This window comes from Etheostoma spectabile, chromosome 3, assembly GCF_008692095.1.
Source record: "Etheostoma spectabile isolate EspeVRDwgs_2016 chromosome 3, UIUC_Espe_1.0, whole genome shotgun sequence".
Classification (NCBI taxonomy): domain Eukaryota; kingdom Metazoa; phylum Chordata; class Actinopteri; order Perciformes; family Percidae; genus Etheostoma; species Etheostoma spectabile.
This window is the reverse complement of record NC_045735.1, coordinates 13,092,462-13,098,246: the sequence shown is the minus strand read 5'-3', so window position 1 is coordinate 13,098,246 and position 5,785 is coordinate 13,092,462. Positions and strand designations below refer to the sequence as shown.

Below are 5,785 nucleotides of genomic sequence, written 5' to 3'. Positions count from 1 at the left end.
GGGATTTCAAGCATCGCCCCCTACTTTGCGCGTCCCGGACAGTTTGTGTGATGTTTCTCTTGCACGCATTGTCTCATAAAGAAGGATCCAGCGCGTCCATCTCTATGGCCCAGGGAGAGGCGACTCAAACCACGAGACTGTCTTCGCCTCTGTCCCCCGTCGGAATCGACTCCTCTCCGCAGTAAATTTTAAAGTGACAGGGGCCCGGGGTTGGAGAGGGTGAGCGGGGTCAGGGAGAGGTCGGGATGAACTACACACACAGGCAGCACACTTTAATGAACCAACATAGGCATCACAACGCCTATTATTATACACGTGTTCCCAAACTTTTTCACAACACGCCGCGCCTGTTCATGGACCATTTTATGACATTATTAACCTGAACTGAGTTTTTTATTTATTTTTTATTTCTCTCATTTTTTCCCCCTTTTCTTTCTATTACCTTCAGGTTATCTTAAGTTTTAAGTTTTGATTCGCAGATATGTTAGAGTAACAACAATGAGAAATGTGAGAGCTGTAATAAAAACAGTGCCCTTATTCTCTAATTGTGCTCGCCTTAGACTTAAGTGTTCCTCTGGACCTTCAGGAAACTCCATAAGGACCATTGGAAGTCCCTGTGCCACAATTTGCGAAACACTGACCTAATCATCTGTTTTTCTTTGACTTGAACAAGCATATTGTGTAGGTTGTTATAGGTAGGCTACAGCCAAACGTGCGTTTTCCTCACAAAATCCCCCCTTCACTAATGCGCGCCCGTACGCACAAGCAAGTTTTTTTTTTTAAATGATCATAAAACGAGTTTCTAACCAAAGAAAACAAGATGATAAGACAGTGCAAGGACTCAAGTTGGTCGTTTTTGAATAAATCTTGAAATTAGTCTAAAAATAAATATTTGTATTAGCCTATTGACTTCTGCTCTGGCCTCGCTGCACCTGCTTTACAACAGGCTCGAAAGCAGACAGACAATGTAGTATTTCTTTAGTGTATATTCTAGATGTAGAAGTTTAAAGCTGGAACCGATACTGTGAATAAACGGACAAGGGTATAGAATAATAAAGAAACGTCCTCGTTGTCAGTGAGCGGAGTTTATTAGGCAGCTCATAAAGCCGGAGAGACAGGGCTTGGCTGACGAGAGCAGATGATGATGGATAACGCCTCACACTGTGACATTGACCTTTCATCCCAGATAATGCCTATTGTTTCAGCGAAATCGTGGAGCAAATGTGCAGGAAGGACAGGAAAAATCATGTGTAAATAAGGCAGGACCCCGCCACCGATTCCCATCGTCTCGCGCTCCTTGAGAACCGAGGAGAGACCCCGGTCCGCCCGGTCATTGATTTCCTGCCTCTCTTCGACTTGTCCATTGTTGGAACCCTTTTTAATTTAGCCATAAATTGGGAAAGCTCAAGTCGAATGAGCTGTTCTATTTTCTTCCTGTCAGGATGAGGGATTTGTTTTATGATGCATTGTGTATTAAATACAAGTAATCTGGGAAAGTGATTGCTTCACGGCCTCTCCGGGTCTGATCGAGGATCCTGATAGAGAGAGGAGTATGAGCTCGTTTCTGAAAAGGAGGAAATGTCTGAAAAAGGAGGATAAGCACGCGGGGTTTGTTTGTGGTATCACCGGGGGTAACTTGGGGTAACAGTGACAGGACCCCATAAGCCTGGCAACATGAAGGAAGGTTGTACTTCTCCCCCCTGTCAGGAGATGGCGTGCTCAACTGAACTGAACTTTTTAAACATTTCTGGATGGATAACATTTCAGAGGATAAAACGAGAGTGAAACACAGTTTTTGTCTAGATTTTCTAATCTTCTTTCTTCTTATTTTTTTTTATCAAATATTGAAGAAAATAATCACCATCAGAACAAAAGTGTGGGATATAATAATGTGACTTAAATGTCTGTTTGTGACACTGGTCAGGCATCAGTTGGGGTTCTAATTTTTTAATATAGGGTTCTATTTTTTTGACTGAGTAAATCGACTCCCCACAGCAACAAAAGAAAAAAAAGAAAGAAAAATCCATCCAACTTTCCTTTGTTAATCACGTGATCACGTGTTAGTCTTTTATTTCTGAGCCGTGAATTCCACTTGAGGTTGAAAGCACCGCAGCTTATATCTCGGTTTGTAACAGTCTGCTCTACCAGTCGGCTGTTTGACTTATTATACGATGGGGTCATTTCTTTCTCGTCCGTGCGAATTGCAGCACAAAACATCAACATTAAGGCGTCAAATTGCTAGATGGGACATGAAAGATTCAGCTGTATGAGCTTGAATATATAATCACCTGAACGAGCGACTATAAAGCTTTGGAATCTACACCGAAAAGACCGATGGGGGTGAATTTAAAACGCTTGCTCATTTGTTAATAAAGCACGAGAATGATTTGCAAGGCGTACAGGTCTAATTTATATTTATTTCAGCAATCCGCCATAAGCACTGTGTTAATGTTCTGATATGAAATAGATGTGTTTTATCTGAACTATGCCATGCCTTTATCATAATGGTTTTGACATAGCTACTAAATAGTGGTGTGGAAAAGCTGTTTATCAACAAATTACAAACCAAACACATGCAGGCTTCAGGGTATGTTAGTTCCGACTATATCATGCCACACAGCATTTCATACTTATTTAACAGACTCTTAAAACATACAGCATCCGCGTAATGTTTAGTGCCGAGGCTTTAAAGTGCTGTGAAATTCTTGAAAGGAGGTTAAATTGCTTAAATGGGCCCATGCTTATTTAGCTTGAGGCTTTCTTGTTTGTTTTAGGAGTTCAGTCACGCAAAAACCAAATTCAATTTTTTTTTAACGATCAAATAGCTTCATACTTTACTTGATCTGAGCTAACGTTGGCCTGTTATCCTTTGAACAACTTTGCAGCAATACGTTTTCTTTTTTTCTGGAATAGAAAAAGTGACTTTGGATTTTGCTGCTCCATCAAGAGCCATGTGAAGTCAGATGGGACAGGCTGGAGAAGAGGGGGATTCCCGTGTGGGTTGCAAACTGACTCCAGCCAGAGCTGCAGAGCCTACCGCTGCAGCCGAGGGGCCACATGGAAACACGTTGTAGGACTGTGTGGTGCATTCCAGCACATCCTCCAGGAGAGAGGGAAGAAAAAAAAAAGAATGACAGAGAGGAGAGAAAGAAAATATTGCAGCCAAATCCACATGAAATAGTTCTACCAATTCACGGTGAGACCTCCTATTGACACTGGCGAAAAGCTGCATTAAGCCTCCATCATGACTCTGTATACACACGGCCCCCTGTGCATTTTATTTTGCTTAAAAGTGGGCTGATTCAATCAAGTGGTAAAAACTAATTTAAAGCTCAAACAAACGGTTAGCCTACAGTTTGTACACCACTCTGCAGCTTTTTTCTTAAATGAACACATCCATCCATAAAGATTAGTGAACAATATATTAACTGTGTAGCTTTAAGTCCCTATATGAAAGGATAGACCTGGTGTCCATATAGCCCAATTACCATTAAAACAGAGCAGAGGAAATGAAAGGGGAAAATGTAAATACAAAAATTTCCTTGGGTCTGGAAGTAGGCCCATTGTGAGCGGCGTGTTAATCTCCACCTCAGTAATTTGGTTCTGCGGGAGAAGACAGAAGCCCTGCTGCTGTGCCCTGCACTTCATAAATCACTGCTTTATGTGGACAAGGTCAGCCCCCACCACCCCCTTTCACTCCCCTTCCACTGGCCCCTCCGCCATGTTTACCCGGCCGCCCGGGGGCTCTCAGGAACAGACCAGCTCACTTCTAATTACTTTGGATTATTTCATTTGCCGGGGGATAGTCAGACATTCGAGAGACAGACAGAGAGAGAGAGGGAGAGAGACGAGAGAGAGAGGGAGAGAACGAGAGAAGAGAAAGAGAGAAGAGGAAGGAGAGGAAAGAGGAGAGGAAGAGGAGAGAGAGAGGAGAGAGAGAGAGAGGAGGAGTGAGGAGAGGAGACGAAGCAGAGGAGAGGGGAGAGGTGAGGAGGTAGAGTGAGGGGGAGGAGGGAGGGGAGGGGAGAGAAGGAGAGGAGAGGAGCGGAGAGAGAGAGATGATTTCTTGACAAATTCTGTGGCCTGTGAGGAACAGGCCTGGCGTGTTTGCTGAATTAGCACCCGGTCATTTTGTTTAGGCACTGTCTGTTCCTGTCTCTGACAGCTCCTTGCAGTCACAGGTCAGTCCGAGCACTGCATGTCTAACATATAATTGTATCCTTGTAATCTAAAAATAACAGGTTTCTTTAAAAATAGGGGTTTCTTTCCGCGTGGTGAAATAATTCCATTTGTGTCCATGAGGGCAGATGTATTTGTTTCACCAGTTTTATAACTACAAGTGTCAATATCGGACCAAGGCAGGGCATGCGGCTTGATTGAGAGGATTTATGAGGAGACATAAATGATCTCATCTTATTTAACAGTTTAGAAAAGACCTGTGAGAGAGGCTTCTTGCAAAGTGTTATTGTGCTTTTTCATCATTTAGTCTATTTGTTAACCTAAGCTGCAGACCAATAAAGAGAAAGAGAAACACACTTAAATGATGAAACATTAAAATAACAGAATCCCCAGAAATTGCTACCCAGTATCTGGGCTGCAGAAGAGCGGGATTAAAAAGGTGCAAAGCTGTGGCAACATTCAAAAGTTAATGTAAAGATAATTGGTTTTGGGCAACCTGGAATGTAGCTTTAGTGAGGGGGGCAAAAGTACTACAGGCAGGTAGTACAGGCAGTGGTAATCACATACACTTCCTCCGCAGAGCCTCCGCATACAGGGCCACACTGTATGTGGGCTTCGGGGTGCGATAAAGCAGCACAAGAATCAAAGGTCACGTTTTTCAAGCATAAATTCAGCGGGCACACGGCTCCTATACGCATGGGACAGAGTGGCTGGGCTGGAGTGGGTTGTTTAAGTTTCCAGAGGAAGGGGGGAGGTAATTAGAGCATGTTGCCACAGGGTGAACAAATCGGCTCTAAAACGCTCGTAGATATCATCTTTAAAAGAGCTTTTTTATGCACAAGAGGTAAAGCGGTATGGAACTGAACACGGCACTTCAGATGTTCAAGTGTCGCACATTCATTACATTTATTGAGGTCTCTTCTCACGTTTAAAGCCAGGGCCCTGCTGCAACATAAGGACCATCTACTTTTCATATACCGTGTCCAATTGGAAGGCTAATATTTTAATGCTGGTGGATAACAGACAGACGTGACACTTGTTCAATGTGACAAGAGAAAATACTGCCATGACAGTTAAATTAAAAAAAGATAAAGAGTTATAAAGCTGGCTAGTATAGTAAAGAAGGATGAACACAATCAGAGTTGTATATAGCTGATTGGAGGTAAAGAATATAAAGTTATAACTCTTAATAATAGTGTTATATTTACAATTAGCATAAGCTTGAACAAGGCATACAGAAAACCATTTAATATTTCCTAGACAGAGCACTGACATGAGTGAAAAAGACCATTTACCCGATGGTGAGGCAGGTGGAGAAACAGACACCCAACACTTTATGGCTCACAGACACACAGACCCTTTTGTGTTTACTTTTATTGAGTGTTTCCCCTTTTTTTGCAAAGCAAAGAAAAAGGCTCATATTGTTGTACCGAGTCGAAAAACATTGAGAAACATGACAAGTGGGACTAATAGCTATTTTTTATCCAAAATTTACAAGTGGGCAAAACTGCAATATGAGAAAGTGAGAATGTACTTGAGTGAGTGCAAAGTATAAGCACATTGTGAAAGTGTGTTCAGTACGTCCGTCTTGCACACACGCAGAACC

At 42.4% G+C, this 5,785-nt stretch overlaps 1 protein-coding gene across 2 annotated transcripts in view; it reads right to left on the bottom strand.

Moving 5' to 3' along the window:
• The window catches only part of mecom (MDS1 and EVI1 complex locus), a 139,086-nt gene that overhangs the window by 28,611 nt on the left and 104,690 nt on the right, over nt 1-5,785 (bottom strand). The window lies entirely within an intron of this gene.